This window comes from Macrotis lagotis, chromosome 1 (genome assembly GCF_037893015.1).
Source record: "Macrotis lagotis isolate mMagLag1 chromosome 1, bilby.v1.9.chrom.fasta, whole genome shotgun sequence".
Lineage (NCBI taxonomy): Eukaryota > Metazoa > Chordata > Mammalia > Peramelemorphia > Peramelidae > Macrotis > Macrotis lagotis.
In genome coordinates, this window is record NC_133658.1 from 545,762,446 (window position 1) to 545,785,436 (window position 22,991).

General features: G+C 34.9%; 1 protein-coding gene across 4 annotated transcripts in view; it reads left to right on the forward strand.

The window, feature by feature from the left end:
- The window catches only part of TMEM45A (transmembrane protein 45A), a 111,071-nt gene that overhangs the window by 4,207 nt on the left and 83,873 nt on the right, over positions 1-22,991 (forward strand). The window contains exon 2 of one of the 4 annotated variants that reach the window (XM_074214328.1): positions 5,260-5,348. The exons of the other annotated variants lie outside the window; for them this stretch is intronic. The gene's annotated coding sequence lies outside the window, so the exon portion shown is untranslated. The remainder of the gene's footprint in view (positions 1-5,259; positions 5,349-22,991) is intronic. 4 annotated transcript variants of the gene reach the window in all.

The following is a 22,991-nucleotide window of genomic DNA, read 5'->3' on the forward strand; positions in this document are numbered from 1 at the left end:
TTTGGATAAAGTAATTCAAACCCAGGTCTTTTTTTTTGATTATTTTATTTTATTTTTTCCATTTATATGCAAAGAGAATTTTAACATTCATCTTTTTGAAAGCTTTTGAGTTTCACATTTTCCTACCTCTTTCCTTTTTCTTCTCCCCTCCCCATGACAGCAAATAATCTGGTATTGATTTTGAACATATTTCCATATTAATCTTGTTGTAAAAGAAGAATCAGAACTAAAGGGAAGAAAAACCTTAAAAATGAAAGAAAAAAACATAAAATAAACTTTAAAAAGTAGAAATAATGTGCTTTGGTTTGCATTCAGACTATAATTTTTTTCCTGGATATGGATGACATTTTCTATCACAAGTCTTTTAGAATTGCCCTTGATCATTGAGTTGCTGGGAGGAGTTAAGTCCATCATAGTTGATCATCTCACAATGTTGTTAATGTGTTCAATGTTCTCCTGATTCTGCTCTCTTCACTTAGCATCAGTTCATGCAACTCTTTTTTTTTTTTTGCAAGGCAAGGGGCTAAGTGACTTGACCAGTGTCATACAACTAAGTCTCAAGCACAACCTAGCTGCTTCCATGAAAGTCTTAGGCTTTTCTGAAGTCTGCCCATTCATGATTTCTTTTTCTTTTTTCTTTTTTTTTTGTGAGGCAATAGGATTAAGTGACTTCCCCAAGGTCACACAGCTAGCAAGTATCATGCATCAAGATTTGAACTCAAGTCCTCCTGACTCCAGGACTGGTTCACTAGCTATTGAGACACCTAACTGCTCCCATTTATGATTTCTTATAAAACAATAATATCCCATCACATTCATATACCACAATTTGTCAGCCATCCCCCAATTTATTGACATCTCCATAGTTTCCAGTTCTTTGTCACTACCAAAATAGATGGTGTAAATATTTTTGTACACCTGAATCTTTTCCCCCTTTTATTTTTTATGATCTCCAGATCTTTTAACTAGAAATCTACATTTTCTCCATTCCATCCATTCATTCAATAAATTAAACATCTTTTATGCTCAAGGCAGCAATAATGCAATTCAATATAATACAATAATATAATAATGCAATACAAATAACACAAAGACAAAAATTGAACAGTCCCTGCCCTCAAGGAGTTCATATTCTACTTTTGCGCACTGGTGAGAGAAAATATATATGTATGTATGTATGCATGTATATATCTATAAATCTACCAACAGTGTATTTAAGTGACTTTTCTCCCCATAGTTGCTCTAGCCTTTGTCATTTTCCTTTTTTTGTCAATTTTGTCAGAGAACTGCAAAGTCAGCAATTATGTTAATATTTATGGTTCTTAAAAACTTTACAGCCAAGCCTGATTTCACTCTTAAGGAGATGGTTGTATGTCTTTTATAACACATTATTCAGATTTGACTCAGTTTCTAGTGCTAAGAAAAAGTTATTTTGGGAGGAGGAGTGGTCATAACTACAACAATGAATGAATAAGATAGGAAAGTCTTCTCTTATTGCATACAAGGGATTCCCTTTGTATTATGAGATGAGATAACTGGATTATCTTCAGTGATGAGTAATTTTCTTGTAGGAAGTATGGTATTAAACTTCTACTCCCTAGAGTCAGGAAGATTCATCTTTCTGAGTTCAAATATGGCTTCAACATTATCTGTGTGACCTGGGGCAAGTCTCTTAATCCTGTTGTCACAATTTCCCAATCTATAAAATGACCTGGAAAAGGAAATGGTATACCATTCTTTGCCAAGAAAACACCAAATGGGGTAAAAAAGAGTTGTACTCAGAGAATGGTGACATTTTTCCTGGCCACACTGAAGAGAGTTTTACTCTACATATATCAAGACTAGAGGGTTAAATGAGGACATTGAATGTCAAAGTTAGAGGATTAGTAAAAGAGAGGGAAAGGGTAAATTTACGACAAAGAGTTTTTGTTTAGTAATAAGTTTGAAAAAATGAGTATGCTGTCACACTGATCTTGATGAAAATTGATATTACAGTTATAACTTAGAAGAAATCAGGTCATATAACCAGAGGTGAAAGGATTTCAGATGTCATTTAGTCAGAAAAAAATATGCTTCAATCTGTACTTTGAGCTCATCACTTTTCTTTGGAGGTGGATAGCATGTTTTGTTATAAATCCTCTGGAATTATGATTGATCATTGCATTGATCAATTCCCAAGTCTTTCAGTATTTGTTCCTATTATAAAAATGGTTCTCCTAGTTCTGCTCACTTCACTCCATATCAATCCATACAAGTCTTCTCAGGTTTCTCTGAAACCATCTCCTTCATTACTTTTTTTTTATTAGGTTTTTACAAGGCTATGGGGTTAAGTGACTTGCTCAAGGCCACACAGCTAGGTAATTATTAAGTGTCTGAGGCTATAGTTGAACTCAGGTCCTCCTGACTCCAAGACCAGTGCTCTATTCACTGTGCCACCTAGCTGCCCCCACCTTTATCACTTCTTACAGCATAATTTTAAGTGTCTTATCACATTTATATACCATAATTTGTTTAGCTATTCTTCAATTGATGAACATCTTCTCAGTTTCCAAGTCTTTACCATCATGAAATGAGCTGTTATAGAATTTTATTTAAAAAGCTGCTACAAATAATTTTGTACTTATGTATTTTTTTTTATCTCTTTGGTATATAGACCTAGAAATAATATCACTGGGACAGAGGGTCTTCACAGTTTAACATTTTTTTTTGGCATAGTACCAAATTGCTTTCCAGAATGGATGGACTAATTCAATAGTTCCACCAATAGTGTTCTCTTTTCCTCCCACAGTCTCTATATCATTTGCATTCTCCCTTTTTGTCAACTTTACCAGTATGATGGATATGAGGGGTACCTCAGTGTAGCCTCAAATTGTTAACTAAAATAGTTGGATTGATTCAGAACTTTGCCAACAGTTAGTTTGATTACCTTCCCATAGCCTCTCTAGGCTGTTCCTACTTATTATCATTTCTACTAATTTGTAGAGTGCCATTTGATTACAATAGCATTATTCTTATTATTCCATTGATTTTTTTAGGATGCATAGAAAACTATCAATCTATATAATCCCTCAAAGAAAGACTTTGGGCAGTGATCTTTCCATAGACTTGCATAAAAGTGAGATAGAGTAACTTCCTTTCAATTTAAGGAGATAATTTGTTTTCATTTACCTTTGACAAGAATGCATGACTCCCTAGACATCAGTTTTTGAGGAAAATATTGAAGTTGTTGACTTCCTAGTGACCTCTTGCATCACCATCTTCCAAGAACTCAACTTTCTGTAACTTTTCTCTCCAAATAATATATTGTTCTAGACAAAGTCATGGTAGACAGATGAAGTATTGAGTGCATGATTGTCATTTTTCATTCCTGTGGATGCCTTCATTTTCCCAGTCTTTTCAACTATCTCTTGCTATCTTTTTTGTGACCTCTCCTGGACTATGAGAAATTTGAAATAGTTATTCCTCTTGAACTCTCTATTGCATAAGCCAAATACTGAGGAAATAGAAAGTGATCATCTGATATTTAATCAGTTGAGGATTAGATGATCTCTAAAGTCTTTTGTTTTTCTCTTTTAGCTCTGACATTCTATGGTCCCTAATGTTGGTCACTCCTCACTGTAATGAGGAGTAAAGAACAAGTTGGGCAAATTATTATGCAATCTGGTCACTAGATATAATATCTTGGCACCAAGGTCATCACTGCCCCTCTTTCTCTATTTCTGCTTCTATCATTCCTTCCAAAATGTTATAATGATGGTTACAAGAACTCATGTTGTCACAAAACTTTAAAGTTGACAAAATTTCATTATTCTTCAGACTCTATGGCAAAGGTTAGATCGCTCTTATTTTAATTCCACAAGCATTTCTATTTAGGGTACCATGCTCAGTGAAAATGAAATTGTCCCTGTTCTCCCAGAGCTTCCTTATGTGTGACATTGCTGTTCCCATCATCTCCCTTATGTTTTCTTTCCTACCTGCACCTCTTAAAATCCCTGGCTTCTTTCAAATCTTGGCTCAGATACTCCTTTCTACAGTAGGGTTTTTCTTGGTTTTCCCCTGTTTGCTACAGCCTTCCCTTCTAAAATTACCTTCTATCTACTCTGTATGTATCTTGTACGAAGTTATTCATTTACATGTTTTCTCCCCCATTAAGATGTAATCTTCTTGAAGGAAGGAACTTGTTTTTGACATCCTTTGTATCTTTAGCATCAGCACAGGGTCTGACATAAAGTAAGGGTTCAATAATTGCTTGTTGATTGATTAGTTGGTTGAATTCATGTATAGTGGTATGTAAATACAAAATATAGCATATATAATAAAGGAAGAGAACCTTAACATCCAGGGATCAAGAGAGAACATGGGGAGGAGGTGGTCTCAAAGGAAGTGGTGTCTTAACAGTAGGGATTCCAAGAAGTGGAGGTTAGGAGAGTGCACATTCCAGATCTGAGAACAACTATATGAAGATGCCAGGTACAAAAAACCAAAATACCCTGAACAGGGAGCATCTAGTAAACTAGTTTGATTGAATAATGGATAGTTTATTTTGGGGAATTACATGAAATAACACTGGAAAAATTGATGTGAATCAGACTGTGAAGACACTCAAATGCTAACCTGAGAAACTGGTGTTTTATCCTAGTTCAACCTTGATAGAGAGAAATAAACAAGAAATGGGTAGCATAGAAGAGAGAAATAACCATGAAATGGGTAGCATAGAAGAAATTCCTTAATAGGGATCATTTAGAATCCAGACTGGCTCTTAGGACTTGAATGGTGTAATCTATAGCAGCAAACCTTTATCTGGTATCTTCTGTAATCAGAAGCAGTAAGTTTTTTTTTTTTGTGTGTGGCTGGTGTAGGTCACTGTGTTAGAAAGTAGAAGAAATGATTTAGATTTGACATTCGACACTTTTAATTTTCCAAATTGGCAGCACTTCTTGAATAAGGGTAGATGTTTCCTCAAATAAATGTTGCTCTTATAATAAGATGATATCCTCCTCCATCCTCCTACCCACAACTCCACCCCTATGATTTTTGTTAAATACCTAGGGTCAAATGGACTCTAGTGATCAGAGATGGGCAAGTGACATCATAAAGCTTGTCTGAAATAGTCTGTCCTCCTTCCAAAATTACACATATATGTCCTTGTTTCTATGAGAGTTTAATTTTCTTTCCTCTGGTCTTTCCATCTTCCACTTATCTTATATACAGCTGTTAAGTTGTGAAACTAATTTTCAGAAACATTATTTTTTATTGCAGCATCCACCTTGCTTCTCAAGGAAAAGTGAGATATATAAATTGAGTAAACACTCCAGGTGTCTACATGGACTTTTTGTGCCTGACCTATGGTAAGAACATTTTTAGCTTGTATTGGTTTGGTCAACCACAGTAGGACACATTGTAATTTTTCCTCAATAAGGATGCCATTTTGTTCTTCAATAAAGAAGAACAAGAACCAATCAACCAACTCAAGAACCCAATATCCTGGCTGTATCTCAACTAGTCTTGCATGTCCCACCTTTCTTTGAATGTCCTTATCCTCTCTCACACCCCTGGCAATCTATATCTGTGTTATCTTTCACCTGACTCAAAATTATTTCTTCCTGGAATTTATACTCCCTGAGTCATTCTTCCTTGATCACAATGAACCATTTTGAACTCTGGCCAATTGATTATTCTATATCTTGAATATTTGTCTGTTTAGTTGGTGCTATATTTTATATGTATATATATATATATATATATATAAATTGTTATTTTGTATTTCATTTATAGGAAATAATAGATTGTAACTTCTTAAAAACAAATACCATTGATTTGTGTTGAACCTCAGTTTTCCCATCTCTATAGTAGAGACAGGGTCAGAGATGAAACGATACCTCCTTCTGAGACTGTTACATTTAAATCAAAAAATCCAATAAACATTTATTAAACTTCTACTATTACCAGTGACTGTGCTAATCACTGGAGATAAAAAAGGCAAGACAGACAAGACTGTCCTCAAGGAGCTTATAGTCTAACTGAGGAGACAACATGAAGACAAATATATACAAAGCAAAGTATATCCCAGGATAAATAATACTTTAGAAAGGGAAAAGCACTGAATTAAGAGGAGTTGGGGGAAAGTTTCCTGTAGAAAATATAATTTTAGTTGGAACCTAAAGGAAGCCAGGAAGTCTGTAGGCAGAGATGAGGAAGGAGAACATTTCAGACATGGGGGACAGCTGGAAAGAGATGGAGTATCTTGTTCATGGAACTACCAGGAGACCATTCTCACTGATTGAAGAGCCTACATCAAGGAGTAAATTGTAAGAAGACTAGAAAGGTAGGAAGGCATTAGCTTATTAGGGTCTTTGAATAGATAATTTTGTATTTGCGCCTTAAGATAATAGGAAGCCACTGGAATTTATCGAGTATAGGGGGCAGCATGATCAGATCTGCAATTTAGAAAAATCATTTTAGGACTGATTGAAGTGAGGAGAAGCAGACCCACCAATGGACTATTGGAAGGTCTGAGGTGATGAAGGCTATCATTAGAGTGGGGGAAGGATCAGAGAAGAGAAGAGCTTTGCCTTGGCAACAGATGGGATATGAGGAAGGAGAGGGCAGAGGCAGTGAGAAATCTAGGATGACTCCTAGGTTGTAAGCTGAGGGACTGGGAGGATGATGTTGCCCTCTATAGTAATAGGAAGATAGGAAGCAAGGAGGGTTTAGGGGTAAAGATAGTGAATTCTGTTTTGGATGTTGATTTTTAAGAGTTTAAGATATATCTACTAGTCATCAATTTGAGGTATCTGAAAGGTAGTTGAAGATGAGTTTGAAGGTCAATAGAGAAATTGAGGTGAGAAAGGTATAGCTGAGAATTATTGTCATAGAGATGATAATTAAATCCATGGTTGTTGATGAGATCACCAAGGGAAGTAGTATAGAGGAAGATGAGAAGAGGACCCAGGACAGAACCTTGAAGGACACTTGTAGTTAGAAGGTGTGATCTGGGGGAGGATTCATTAAAGAGGCATGGAAGGAATGGTCAGATAGGAGGAAAATGGTGTCCCCCAAAAAACTTAGAAAGAATATCAAGGAGGAAACAATGATCAACAGAGGTCAAGGAGAATGAGGATTGCACAAAGGCCCTTGGATTTGACAACTAAGAGATCATTAGTAACTTTGGAGAAAAGAGTTTTGCTGGAATGATAATATCAGAAGCCAGATTGTAAGGGGTTAAAAAGAGAGGGAGAAGAAAAACAATATAGGCATCTATTATAGTGACTTTTTTGAGGAGTTTAGTTACAAAGGAATAGTAAGAGAAATAGGATGAAAGCAAGAATGGAAGGATTAAGTGAGATTTTTTTTTCCAGGACTGGAGAGACATTGATATGTTTGTAGGCAGTAGGAAATGAGCCAGTAGACAGAGAGGGACTGAAAATAAGAGAAAGAGTGGGAATGATAGATATGGGATGGAATGGGATCACTTGAACAAATGGAGAAACATTTACATGTCATTGATGTTTCCTCTATATCCAATTTTTCTATTAAATCCTCATGGATGAATCAAGTCATTTTTGATGTTGGTTTGGGCAAGTGGACTCAAAATTTTAAGATTTTTATCTTTATAGATACTTCTGGGAATCATATTTACTAGTGGATATGAGACACTGTCATCATTAGGTCTTGTACTTTTCTTTTCCTAATTTTTGCCCCTTCCCTTCATCCTCACTTTATAGTGCCTTCATCCTTCTTCCTTGTGTCTTACTGTACTTTTATGAGTTACCTTCTTTAGGATTTTATAAACACAAGAAACAGGATTCCACAGAGGAATGTTCTCCTTCCCTTGCCTCCCTTCTTCTTCCCCCTCATCCCTTTTTGAATTGGAGTTATTGATCTATTTGTAAATTTAATCAAGGGAGCCTGTTCCTCTAACTACCACCCTAATCCTCCCCCTCCTGCCAACAATGTCTTAGGGAATGAGGAGCAGTTTGAAAGATAGTGATGGGATGCCTTCAAAGGGAGGTGAGGTGAGTGTCACAAATTCTGATTTTGAAAGGTCATTGTTTTGGGATGAAATAGATGCCTGTGAAAACAGAAATATGCATAAGTTATTGAGTACTCTTTCCCTGCTCCTCAAAGTGTTTGTGTAGAACTTCATTTGTTGAGACCCATACTGACTTTTTTTTTTAGTTTTTTTTTGCAAGGCAAATGGGGTTAAGTGGCTTGCCCAAGGCCACACAGCTAGGTAATTATTAAGTGTCTGAGGTTGGATTTGAACCCAGGTACTCCTGACTCCAAGGCCAGCGCTCTATCCACTGCGCCACCTAGTCACCCCCCCCCACTGACTTTTAACTCACCTGGTTGGTTGACTGTAATTTAGAACTGCTTGTTCTTTAAATACAGTTTGGGCAGATGATGGCTGTTTATTTTAGAGGATATGGCAAACTCAGAAGATGTAGGTTGACTCATAAGAGTTCTTGCAGAAACTAGAAAAAGGGAATCTGGAAAACTCTCATAACTTTTTAGTGCTTTCAAAAGTAAGATGATAATAACAGCCTGCATTTAAAGAGCACTTTAAGGTTTACAAAGCAATTTCCTCACTACATGTCTAAGAGGGAGGTTGTATACTATAATTGGTTAGCCTCATTTTATATGAGAGGAAACTGAGGCTAAGAGAAGTTGTTTGACTTGCTTAGGGTCACGTAGCTCCTTAGTATCAGAGCCAGGATACATGTCTAGGTTTCTTCCCACTCTTAAGACTAACATTATTTTTTGGGAGGGATTAGGGGAGCAGAATTATGCATATAATTTATAATATAGTATTATTAATTATATAATAATTACATATTATATAAATAATATATTTTTGCCAGTTACATGTAAAATAGTTTTTAATATTCATTACAATTTTTTGAGTTATTATTGATAAGCAATTTGATATAGGTTATACATATAAAACTCATGCAAAGCATATTTTTATATTAGTCATGTTGTGAAAGAAAGCATAGACCAAAAAAATGTGCTTTGATCTTCATTCAGTTCACTTTTCATCAGTTCGTGCATCAAGATACATTGAGTTAGGCTTTATCGGTCTTTATATATGGAGAGACAACAGAGGCAGCAGTTTCAGAGCAGTATGTAGGAGAGGTTATTTCTCTATCCCTAGTGGTAAGAGGCCCTAGGTCACAGAGAGGATATTGTTACCACAGTCTTTGAGGGAAGATAGTTGATCTGTGGGGACAAAGAGGTAGCAGGTGCTTCTACTAATAGCTCTAATGAGGGTGCCTTGTTGGACTCTTCCTGATACCATTTTTGTTTTCTTAGCAAAGATACTGGAGAGGTTTACCATTTCCAGCCTAGTGTTCTTTCTACTGAGTCACCAATTGCCTCATAGAGCTTGCTGTTACTGGGCACAATGATCTCCCAGTTCTTCTCACTTCACTTTGCATTGGTTCATAAAGGTTGTGCCATGTTTTTCTGAAAACACTATCCTTGTCATTTCTTATACCAATCATACTCTATCACAATCATATACCACAATGGGGTTAAGTGATTTTCCCCAGGTCACACAGCTAGACAATTATTAAGTGTCTGAGGCTGGATTTGAACTCAGGTACTCCCGACTCCAGGGCCAGTGCTGTATCCACTGTGCCCCCCAGCTGCCCCCACACAACTTTTTCAGTCATTTCCCAATTGACTGAAAAAGTTGTGGCATGTGATTGTGATAGATTGATAAACATTCCCTTGATTTCCAATTCTTTATCAGTCTTTTAAAGAACCGCTATAAATATTTTTGTACATATTTTCTTTTTCTTTTTCTTTGATCTCTTTGGGATATAGACTTAGTGGTATTGTTGGGTCAAAGGATATGCATAGTTTGATAGACTTTTGGTTGTAGTTCCAAATTGTTTTCTAGAATTGTCTGACCAGTTCACAACTCCATTTACAATTTATTATTTATCACTTAGTGGGACCACTTATCAATTAGAGAATGACTCTTATTTTTATAAATTTAACTCTTTCCTATATTTGGTATATATACATATATATATATATATATATATGTATATGGTCTGTATCAGAGAAATTTGCTGTAAATTCTTTTATTATTACTTCATTGTTTACCTTTTAGCAAAATGTAGTTTCCTTGATTATCTCTTCATCTATTTTTGTTTTTCACTTGTCTGAAATCATGTTTGCAACCTCTGCCTTTTTACCTTAAGCAGAAATATACTAGGTTCTTATCCAGTCTTATTTTTAACTCTGTGTTTGTCTTTCTCTTTTAAGTTTGTCTTTTGTAAATAAATGTTTTTGGATTCTGGTTTCTAATGCTCTCTACTATCTGCTTCCATTTTTGGGGTGAGCTCAGCCAATTCCCATTCACAGTTATGATTACTCTGTATTTCCCTCTATCCCATTATCTTCTGTTTCTAAAGTAAAATAAATGGGGAGAAAGAGGAATTACTAGAGCAAGGGAAAGGGAGAGTAGAATGGGAAAAGGAAGAGAGTTTTTATTTTGTTCTTCCTCAAAATCTATTTTGCTTCCATCTCATTGCCTCTCTTAACTCTCTCTTCCTTTTATCACCCCCCCCCCTTTTTCCTTGTCTTCTTTCCCTACTATTTATCTATAGGATAAGTAACATTTCTATACACAGCTCAGTGTGTATTTTTTCTTTTTCTTTTTTTTTAGGTTTTTTTTTTTGCAAGGCAAATGGCGCTAAGTGGCTTGCCCAAGGTCACACAGCTAGGTAATTATTAAGTGTTTGAGACCAGAATTGAACTCAGGTACTCCTGACTCCAGGGCCCATGCTCTATCCACTATGCCACCTAGCCCCCCTGTCAGTGTGTATTTTAATTTTTTCTTTGAACCAATTTAGATGACAGTGAGGTTCAAGCATTTCCTGTCCCTCCCCCATTTTCCACTTCACCTTAAAAGGTCTTCCTTGAGATTTTCTTTTATGTGAGAAAAATTTTCCCATTCTACCTCTCCCTTTTCCCTGCTCTATTACATTCCTCTTTCTTCCCGTTTATTTTATTTTATTTTAGTTTTTTGGAGATAATTCCCACATAATTAACTGAAACCTGTGTTCTTTGTCTATGTCTTTTTAACTGCCCTAATAATGTTAAAGTTCTTAGAAGTTACATGTTTCATCTTCCCATATCAAATTGTAAAGAGCTTAACTCTTTTGAGCCCTTTATTATTATTATTCTTGAATGTTTACCTTATGTTTCTCTTGAGTCTTGAGTTTTAATGCCAGATTTTCTATGTAACTCTAGTCTTTCCTTCAGGAATGTGTGAAAGTTCTCTATTTCATTAATATCTATTTTTTCCCCCTTGAAGGATTATACTCAGTTTTGCTGGGTAAGTGATTCTTGATTGCAATCCTAGCTTCTTTGTGTTACAGAATATCATGTTCCAAGTCTTCCATTACTTATTGTGGAAATCCCTAAGTTTTGTGTGCTCCTGACAGTAACTCCACAGTATTTGGATTGATTTTTCTTCCTCCTGGTTTCTTGAAGTATTTTCTTCTTGACCTGGGAGCTCTGGAATTTGGTTATAATATTTTTGGGAGTTTTCATTTTGGGATCTTTTTCAAGAGGTTATTCATGAATTCTTTCAATTTATATTTTACTTTCTAGTTCCAAAATACCTGGGCAATTTGCCTCATTAATTAATTAATGTATTTATTTAAGGCAATGAGGTTAAGTGACTTGCCCAGGGTCACAAAGCTAGGCAATTATTAAGTGTATGAGGCTGCATTTGAACTCAGATCCTCTTGACTCCAGGGTCAGTGCTCTATGCCACCTAGCTGCCCCATTAATTTTTTGAAATATGATTTCTAGGCTCTTTCTTGACTTTCAGATAGTTCAATAATTTTTAAATTTATCACTCCTGGATCTAGTTTCCAGATCAGTTGTTTTTCTGATGGACTATTTCACATTTTTAAAAAAACATTTTATTACCCTTTTATACTTTTCTTGAGCCTTGTATTTGAAAGTCAGATTTTTAACTCAGTTTTTATCTTTTCAATAGGAATGCACGAAAGTCTTCTATTTCATTGGATATCCATTTTCTATCTGAGGAATTTTATTCAATTTTGCCGAATGGGTGATTCTTAGCTGAAATCCTAACTCCTTTGCTCTCTGGAATACATATTCCAAGTCCTCCAATCCTTTAATGTGGAAGCTGCTAAATCTTGTGTTATCTTGACTGTAATTTCATGATACTTGACTTGTTTCTTTATGACTTCTTGAAGTTTTTTCTCCTTATCTGGAATTCTGAAATTTGACTGTAATAGTCTTGGGTACTTTCATTCCAGTAACTTCTTTTTGGGGTTGATAGATGGATTCTTTCCATTTCTTTTTTACCCTTTAGTTCTAGAATATCAAACTGTTTTACTCAATAATTTCTTAAAATATGATGCCTAGACTCTTTCTTTCATCATTACTTTTAGGTAGTCCAATAATTCTTAAATTAGCTCACATGGTTCTATTTTCCAGGTCAGTTATTTTTCTGATGAGCTATTTCACATTTTCCTTTATTTTTCATTATTTTTCATTTTGTTCCTTGATATCTCATGGAATCATTAACTTTCATTTGTCCAATTCTAATTTTTAAGGAATTATTTTCTTCATTGAATTTTTGTACCTCCTTTTCTATTTAGCCAATTCTACCTTTTAAAGAGTTCTTTTCTTCAGTGAATTTCTTCAGTGCCTTTTAAAAAACCATTAGACCAATTCTATTTTTTTAAATGGATAAAAATTTATTTTTCCAACCATATGCATTTCTGCATTTTACATTTTTCTCCCTTCTTCCCTTTCCTTCCCCCTCACCCCTGATAGAAAGCAATCCAATATAAGCTATCCATGTATAAACATGCTAAACATAGATCCATATTAATCATGTTGTGAAAGAAGAATCAAATACGAATGGAGAAAAAATTATAAAGAAAAAAGAGATAATACATAATACATAAGACTTTAAAAAAATTGAAGGTAGTAAACTTTGGTCTGCATTTAAACTCCACAGTTCCTTCTCTTTAATTAGTATTCTGCTGAAATGTACAAGTCCATCATAGTTGATCATCACTCAATATTGCTGTTAGTGTGAATAATGTTGTTTTGGTGCTGTTCACTTTGCATCAATTCATTCAAGTCTTTCCAGGTTATTCTGAAGTCCCATCCTTCATGTTTGTTTTTGTTTTTTTTCAAGGCAGTGGGGTTAAGTGACTTGCCCAGGGTAATACAACTAGGCAATTATTAAGTATCTGAGGGCAGATTTGAATTCAGGTCCTCCTGACTTCAGCGCCACCTAGGTGACTATGCCACCTAACTGCCCCCTCCGTCATGGTTTCTTAAATTCTATCACATTCATATGCCACAATTCATATACTATTCCCAATTGATTGGCATCCCTTTAATTTTCAATTTTTTGCCACCATGAAAAGAGCTGTTATAAATATTTTTGTCCATGTGAGAGTTTTAGCCTTTTTCATGATCTCTTTGAGATACAAACCTACTAGTGGTATTGCTGGGTCAAAGAGTATGCACAGTTTAATTGCCCTTTGGGTGTTGATTCCAAATTGCTCTCCAGAAAGGTTGGATCAGTTTACAACTCCACCAGCAATAAATTAATGTCCCCGTTTTCCCACACCTCCTCCAACATTGATCATTTTTCTTTTTAGTCATATTGGTTAATTTGATAGGTGTGAAGTGATTCCTCAGAGTTGTTTTAATTTGTATTTCTCTAATCAATAATGATTTAGAGCATTTTTTCATATGACTATATATAACTTTAATTTCTTCATCTGTGAGCTGTCTTTTTGTATCCTTTGACCATTTATTTATTGGAAATGACTTGTATTCCTATAAATTTGACCCAGTTTCCTTTATATTTTGGAAATAAATCTTTTGTCAGAAACACTAGTTGTAAAAATTGTTTCCCAATTGCCTTCCTTTTAATCTTTGTTGCATTAGTTTTATTTATGCAAAAACTTTTCAATGTAATGTAATCAAAATTATTCATTTTGCATTTTATAATGTTCTCTGTCTCTTCTTTGGTCATAAACTGCTCCTCTTTCCATAGATCTGAGAGATAAACTATTCCTTGTTCTCTTGGCCAAATTCTGTACCTATTTTGACCTTATCTAGGTATAATGTCAGTTCTGCCTTTTTTAAGGTGCTATTTTCTTTAGTATTTTTGTACCTCTTTTAACCAAGCTGTTAATTCTCTTTTCCATAATTTTCTTGCATCACTTTCTTTTCTGAATTTTTCTACTGCATTCTTATCTTCTTCAACTTTTCAGAGATGACTTTGAGGATTTTGTTGTAGCTAGATGACTGAGAATTTTGTTGTAGCTATTTTCACATTGTCTTCTGAGTTCGTGTCTTAGTTTTACCTATGTATTTATGGTTAGATTCTTTGTTGTTGTATGTTTATTTTTCCAACTTATTTTATTGTTTCTGGGTTGAGACCTTCTGAAGCTGCTCTTGCTGTAGCCTCAAGGTGTGTGTGGGCTCCAGATAGACCTTCATTAGACTTTCACAGACTTCTATCTGTTAAGTTTTCTTAGACTGGAAAAAATCTCTCCCTTTTTGTTGACTCTGCTGTTCTAAAATTTGATTTGAATGTTATTTTAGAAGGGGAATATTATCTTCCCTTTTCTCTTGAGTTGTTCTCTGTGTATATAGCAAAGTGAGGGAAAGAGTCTTTTCAGTTCTAGTTGGGATTTTGAACAACTATAGAAAAAAACTTCTAAAATTGTTCTCTATAAATTTTTTTATAACTTTTAATATAATTGGTTTCCATTATGGAAATCTTTAAGTTCTGTATATTTATTTAAAAATATTTATTTAAAAACATCATCCTTATATAAAATCTGTTATTTTACTAGACTGCCAAAAGAAGACCAAAATTACAAGGTAGATAGTCAGTCAACATGCAATTTATTAAGTATTTTCTGTGTCCTGGGCACTGGGGGTACAAACAAAAACCAAAACCAAAACCCATGATTCCTGCTCTCAAGGAGTTCACAGTCTAATGGGAGGGATATCATATAAACAACTAGGTACAAACAAGAGATCCACTGGGTGAGTCACAAGGAAAACACTTAGCAGTGAGAGAAACCAGAAAGGCCTCTTGCTGAAGAACTGATCTGGGAATTTCCTGATTTCCTGAGGGGGTAGATAATGAAGATGAAGAACTATCAATTAAAGGCAGCTATTGAAAACCAAACTGGGAATAGAGGAGGGGTATGAATTTCAAGATTCACAAGTTTTCCAAAGGATACAAATTTATTGATCCTGTTTCATTCGTACAAATACCTGCTATATTTTTCAACCTAGTCTTCATGGAGTTTTAGCCCTCTTCCTAGACTGGCAATCGCCAGAGAGGTCCCACAAAACTGTACAGGGGGAAAAGTCCATTGAGCCAGTTTAGATGGGCAATGAATGGTTTTGACAAAACTATTGTTCTTTAACTTTTGAAACTACAGCTAACTCAGCCCAAAACCAAAATTGGGCTCCATGAATTTTATACCAGGAAAAAAGGATACCATCTGATATTGTTCAGTGTTATGCAAGGTAGGAAAAACCTGCCTTTTTTCTCTCCAGCCTGTACCTGGGTGGAGTGAGAATCAAGAAGGACTCTTTCCTTGTATGTTTAGAGGCTATTAGAGGTATGACCCTCTTGAGAACTAGGGTAGGGAAATGTAAAGGAGAATCATTCACATTGTGTTGAAAGCTTTCAATTCCTTTCAAACTCCCTGGGCTAAATTTCAAATGAGTTGTACTTCAAGTGCCCTCTTTAGCTATTACTTGGAAATAAGCTCGTGGTGCTCCATTAATGATTCTAGATGGCAATGAGGAAGATGAAAATGTCTCAGGGCAATAGGACAGCTACTTCAAAGGATATGAGGGAACAGCCAAGATTGAATTGTAGAAACTCCAAGAAGGAAGGCTGTGGGAAATCAGGGAGTGCACAGGAAATTTGAAGGAGGAAAAAACCCTTGTCCATTGATTGCAGAAGATCCAAATCTTTTAAGTGAGTTGAATATTTGATAAAATAGTTTGTGTCTTGACCACAGAGAAGAAATGAGACAATGTGCCTCCCTCCTTTACTATGGAGGAGAATTGATAAAATGTACCTCCCCTTCTTGACAGAAGGGTTGCTATAAGAAAAGATTATTTACTGCACGTATTATAAGATACCATCATAATGTTTTTCATTTCTGTCAAGCTGTTCCCCCCCCCTCTTTTTAGTCTTTGATAGGGATAGCTTGTTGGATAGGGTATGGTGATGTAACAAAAGACATAATTTTTTATAAAACAGATCTTGCCATGTTCGTTTATTTTCTCATACTCACTTAATAAACATTTAATCTTTTAAGATCATTCTCAATGACTTTTTTTTCAAAGCAGTGCCCAAACTGGTTCATGTTCCACAGTTAAATTAGTGAGTCACTTATGAGCTTATAATCATCACAAATAAGCAGTTTCTTGATTGTAATTTTTTTTCCCCCTTGTGATAATGAGGTACAGCACAATCTCATGTCCTCATAGATGTGTCCCACACCCATTCAAATATTTCTTGCTTAAGAAATCAAAGAAAGCAATTGTTGATGGATAGATTTCAAACATTCTTACCACAAGCAAGGGTTCTATGATTTCTGAAAAAGCATACCTGAAGAGCTTGGAGTATGTCATTAAAGGATGCAACTTTTATTGTATTTTTAGCAAGAGTTATCATCACTCAGTCCTTACTGATTTTGCTGTGATAGAGCAGCACTGGCCAATAGAGCTATATAATTTATATAGCTATCCCAACATATAAGACTTTACCAGGCATCCATATCTAGCATGCATGACTCATAACTGGAGTGTGTAATTGCTATTGTTATTGAATCATGTCCAACTCTTTTCTTTCTTTTTAATATTTATTTAATATTTTATTTTTTTCCAATTACATGTAAAATCAAATTTTAACATTTGCTTTCTAAATTTTAAGTACCAAATTCTCTCCTTCTTTCCCTTTTGCCTTTATTGAGAAGGTAAGTAATTTGACACAGTTTATAAATGACAAACAGGATGATTTTCACAAAAACTTGGAAAGACTTTCATAAACTGAAGCATAATGAAGTGAATAGAGCCAGGAAAACATTGTACACAGTAATAACAATATTATACATTTATCATCTGTTTAAGACTTAGATATTCTCAGTAATACAAAGATCTTACACAATTCCAAAGATTTAGAGAGAGAACAGATAGAGTCTGAATGCAGATCAGAGCATAATTCTCTGAGACTGATTTGAGCTCAGATCCTCCTGACTTTACTATATCCACTGTATCACCTAGCTGCACTTAAAAGCATATTTAAAATTTTTTCCTTTATTTCTCTTGTTTATTTTTTTTTGGGGGGGGACAGGTGGTCTGACTAACATGACTAATATAGAAATATTATTAACTACCCTAATAATTATGAAGTTCTTTGGAACTGCAAGTTTCATTCTCCCGTTATTGAATGCCTTGGGATTCAATTCTCTTTCCTATTTACCTTTTTTCTACTTCTCTTGAGTCTTGTATTTGAAAGTCAAATTTTCTATTCAACTCTGGTCTTTTCAATAGAAGTACTTGAATGTCTTTTATCAATTTCCCTCTTGAAAGATTATACTCAGTTTTGCTGGGGAGGTCATTTTTGGTTGTAATCCTAGTTCCTTTGCTCTTTGGAATATCATAATACTAGCTCTTCAATCCTTTAATGCAGGAGCTACTAAATCTTGTGCTATCTTGACTGTGACTCCGACACTTACTTCTTTATGGCTGCTTGCAATATTTTCTCTTTGAACTGGTAGCTCTGACATTTGGCTATAATATTCTTGGGTGTTTTCTTTTTTGGAATATCTTTCAGGAGGTTATTGGTAGATTCTTTCTATATCTATTTTACCTTCTGATTCTAGAATATCAGGACAGTTTTCCTCAATAATTTATTGAAATATGATGTTTAGCCTCCATCTTTCATCATGACTTTTCAGGTAGTCCAATAATTTTAAAATGATCTCTTCTGGATCTATTTTCCAGATCAGTTGTTTTTCTGATGAGGTGTTTTACATTTTCTTCTATTTCATTTATTCTTTTGATTTTGTTTTTAAAATTTTTTAATGTCTCTTGGAGTCATTAGCTTCCTCTTGTCTAATTCTAATTTTTAAGGAAATTATTTTCTTCATTGAGCTTTTGACCTTTTTGTTTTGACTAGTTTTACTTTTAAGGAGTTCTTTTTTTCAGTGAATTTTTGTACCTCTTTTTTTTTTTAAGATTTTTGCAAGGCAAATGGGATTAAGTGGCTTGCCCAAGGTCACACAGATAGGGAATTAAGTGTCTGAGACTGCATTTGAACTCAGGTACTCCTGACTCCAGGGCCAGTGCTCTATCTACTGCTTCACCTAGCTGCCCCTGTACCTCTTTTTCCATGGGCTCAATTCTGCTTTCTTTTTAAATTAATTTTTATTAAAGATATTATTTGAGTTTTACAATTTCCCCCCCTATCTTGCTCCCCCCCCCCCACAGAAAGCACTCTGTCAGTCTTTACTTTGTTTCCATGTTGTACCTTGATCCAAATTGGGTGTGATGAGAGAGAAATCATATCCTAAGAGAAGAGGAGTCTAAGAGGTGACAAGATCAGACAATAAGATATCTGTTTTTTTCTAAGTTAAAGGGAATAGCGCTTGAACTTTGTTCAAACTCCACAGCTCCTTATCTGGATATAGAGGGCACTCTCCTTTGCAGACAGCCCAAAATTGTTCCCGATTGTTGCACTGATGGAATGAGTGAGTCCTTCAAAGTTGAACATCACTTCCATGTTGCTGTTAGGGTGTACAGTGTTTTTCTGGTTCTGCTCATCTCACTCAGCATCAGTTCATGCAAATCCCTCCAGGCTTCCCTGAAATCCCATCCCTCCTGGTTTCTAATAGAACAATAGTGTTCCATGACATACATATACCACAGTTTGCTAAGCCATTCCCCAATTGAAGGACATTTACTTGATTTCCAATTCTTTGCCACCACAAACAGGGCTGATATAAATATTTTTGTACAAGTGATGTTCTGACTCTTTTTCCTCATCTCTTCAGGGTATAAACCCAGTAGTGGTATTGCTGGGTCAAAGGGTATGCACATTTTTGTTGTTCTTTGGGCATAGTTCCAAATAGCTCCACCAACAGTGTAATAGTGTCCCAGATTTCCCATAACCCTTCCAACAATGATCATTATCCTTCCTGGTCATATTGGCCAATCTGAGAGGTGTGAGGTTTGTACCTCAGAGAAGCTTTAATTTTACATTTCTCTAATAATTAATGATTTAGAGCATTTTTTCATATGGCTATGGATTGCTTTGATCTCTTCATCTGTAAATTGCCTTTGCATATCCTTTGACCATTTGTCAATTGGGGAATGGCTTTTTGTTTTAAAAATATGACTCAGTTCTCTGTATATTTTAGAAATGAGTCCTTTGTCAGAATCATTAGTTATAAAGATTGTTTCCCAATTTACTACATTTCTTTTGATCATGGTTACATTGGTTTTTATCTGTGCAAAAGCTTTTTAATTTAATGTAATAGAAATCATCTAATTGGTTTTTGGTGATGTTCTCCACCTCTTCCTTAGTCATAAACTGCTCCCCTTTCCATAGATCTGACAGGTAAACTAGTCCTTCATCTTCTAATTTGCTTATAGTATTGTTTTTTATGTCTAAGTCCTGTAACCATTTGGATCTTATCTTGGTAAAGGGTATGAGGTGTTGGTCTAATCTAAGTTTCTTCCATGCTAACTTCCAATTATCCCAAGCAGTTTTTATCAAAGAGGAAGTTTTTATCCCAATGGCTGGACTGTTTGGATTTATGAAACAGCAGATTACTGTAATCATTTCCTGCTTTTACACCTAGTCTATTCCACTGGTCCACCACTCCATTTCTTAGCCAATATCGAACAGTTTTGATGACTGATGCTTTATAATATAATTTCAGATCAGGTAGGGCTAAGCTACCTTCTTTTGCACTTTTTTTCATTAAGCTCCTGGAAATTCTTGACTTTTTATTTCTCCATATGAATTTACTTACAATTTTTTCTAACTCATTAAAGTAATTTTTTGGAATTTTGATTGGTAGGGCACTAAACAGATAGTTTAGTTTTGGTAGAATTATTTTTATTTGGTAGAATTTGGTAGAATCATTTTTATTATATTAGCTCTCCCTATCCATGAGCAGTTGATATTTGCCCAGTTTTTAAAATCTGATTTAATTTGTGTGAGAAGTGTTTTATAATTGTTTTCAAAAAGATTCTCAGTCTGTTTTGGCAAATAGACTCCCAAGTATTTTATATTGTCTGAGGTTACTTTGAATGGGATTTCTTTTTCTAGCTCTTCCTGCTGTATCTTGCCAGACATATATAGAAAAGATGAGGGTTTATTTTATAACCTGCAACTTTGCTAAAATTGCTAATTGTTTCTAGTAGTTTTTTGGATGATTTCTTGGGATTCTCTAGGTAGACCATCATGTCATCTGCAAAGAGTGAGAGTTTTGTCTCTTCCTTCCCAATTCTAATTCCTTCAAGTTCTTTTTCTTCTCTAATTTTGCTGATGCTAACATTTCTAATACAGTATTGAATAGTAGTGGTGATAATGGGCACCCTTGTTTCACCCCTGATCTTATTGGGAATGCCTCTAGCCTCTCCCCATTGAATATAATGCTTGTTGATGGTTTCAGATAGATACTGCTAATTATTTTAAGGAACAGTCCATCTATTCCTACACTCTCTAGTGTGTTTAATAGAAATGGATGCTGTATTTTGTCAGAAAGCTTTTTCAGCATCTATTGATATGATCATATGATTTCTGATGGGTTTGTTGTTGATATAACTGAGTATACTAAGAGTTTTCCTAATATTGAACCAACCCTGCATTCCTGGATTAATTCCTATTTGATCATAATGTATTATCTTAGTGATAACTTGTAATCACTTTGCTAAGATTTTATTTAGGATTTTTGCATCTATATTCATCAGGGAGATAGGTCTATAATTTTCTTTCTCTGTTTTAACTCTTCCTGGTTTAGGTAACAGCACCATATTGGTTTCATAGAAAGAAATATGCAGAGTTCCATCTTTCCCTATTTTTCCAAAGAGTTTACATAGAATTGGAACCAATTGTTCCTTAAATATTTAGGAGAATTCATTTGTGAATCCATCAGGCCCTGCAGATTTTTTTTTAGGGAGTTCAATAATGGCTTGTTGAATTTCTTTTTCTGAGATAGGGTTGTTTAAATATTTGATCTCTTCTTCATTTAATGTGGGCAACTTATATTTTTGTAAATATTCATCCATTTCATGTAGATTATCAAATTTATTGTCATAGAGTTGGGGAAAATAATTTCAAATTATTACTTTAACTTCCTCCTCATTGGTGGTGACTTCACCTTTTTCATTTTTGGTACTAGCAATTTGGTTTTCTTCTTTTTTTTAAATCAAATTGACCAGAGGTTTATCAATTTTATTGTTTCTTTCATAATACCAACTTTTGGTTTTATTTATTAATTCAATAGTTTTTTTTGCTTTCTATTTTATTAATTTCTCCTTTAATTTTTAGAATTTCTAATTTAATATTTAATTGGGGATTTTTTGATTTGTTCTTTCTCCAATTTTTTTAGTTTCATGTTTAGTTCATTGATTTCCTCTTTCTCCAATTTATTCATGTAAGCATTTAGAGCTATAATATATCCCCTGAGAGTTACTTTGAATGAATCCCATAGGTTTTGGTATGTTGTTTCATTATTATCATTATCTAGGATAAAATGGTTAATTCTTTCTATAATTTGTTTTTTGGTCCACTCATTTTTTAAAATGAGGTTATTCAGTTTCCCATTTGTTCTGGGTCTATATCTCCTTGGCCCAGTATTGCATATGACTTTTATTGCATTGTGATCTGAGAAAGATGTACTCACTATTTCTGCCTTTCTGCAGTTGATCATTAGGTTTTTATGTCCTAGTACATGGTCAATTTTTGTATAAGTTCCATGTATTGCAGAGAAAAAGGTATATTCCGTTGTATCCCCATTCAGTTTCCTCCATAAGTCTACCATATCTAGTTTTTCTTTTTCTTTTTTTTTTGCAAGGCAAATGGGGTTAAGTGGCTTGCCCAAGGCCACTCAGCTAGGTAATTATTAAGTATCTGAGACTGGATTTGAACCCAGGTACTTCTGACTCCAAGGCCAGTGCTTTATCCACTATGCCACTTAGCTGCCCCAATATCTAGTTTTTCTAACAATCTATTTACCTCTTTAACTTCTTTCTTGTTTATTTTATGATTTGATTTATCTAGATCTGAGAGAGGGAGGTTGAGGTCTCCCACTAGTAGAGTTTTGCTGTCTATGTCTTCCTGTAGTTCTTTTAGCTTCTCTGCTAAGAATTTGGGTGCTGTCCCACTGGGTGCCTGTATATTCAATATTGAAATGACTTTATTGTCTATGGTACCTTTTAGGAGGATAAAGTTTCCTTCCTTATCTCTTTTAATGCTATCTCTTTTTGCTGCTGCTTTGTCTGAGATAAGGATTGCTACCCCTGCTTTTTTTACTTCAACTGAAGCAAAATATATTTTGCTCCAACCTTTTACCTTTAATCTATATCTCACTGCTTCAAATGAGTTTCTTGTAAGCAGCATATTGTAGGATTCTGGTTTTTAATCCACTCTGCTATTTGCTTACATTTTAAGGGAGAGTTCATCCCATTCACATTCAAGGTTATGATTACTAATTCTTTGCTGCCCTCTGTGCTATCTTCCCTCCATTTGTATTTTCCCCCTTTCTCCCACCTTTATCCATATTCCCCAGTATTTTGTTTCCGGATACCACCCCCTTCAGTATGTTTGCCCTCCTATATCACACCCTCCCCTTTCTTTCCCCTTTCCCTTTTTCCCTTTTCCCTTCCCTTCCTTTTGTTATTTCCCCCCTTTCCCCCAG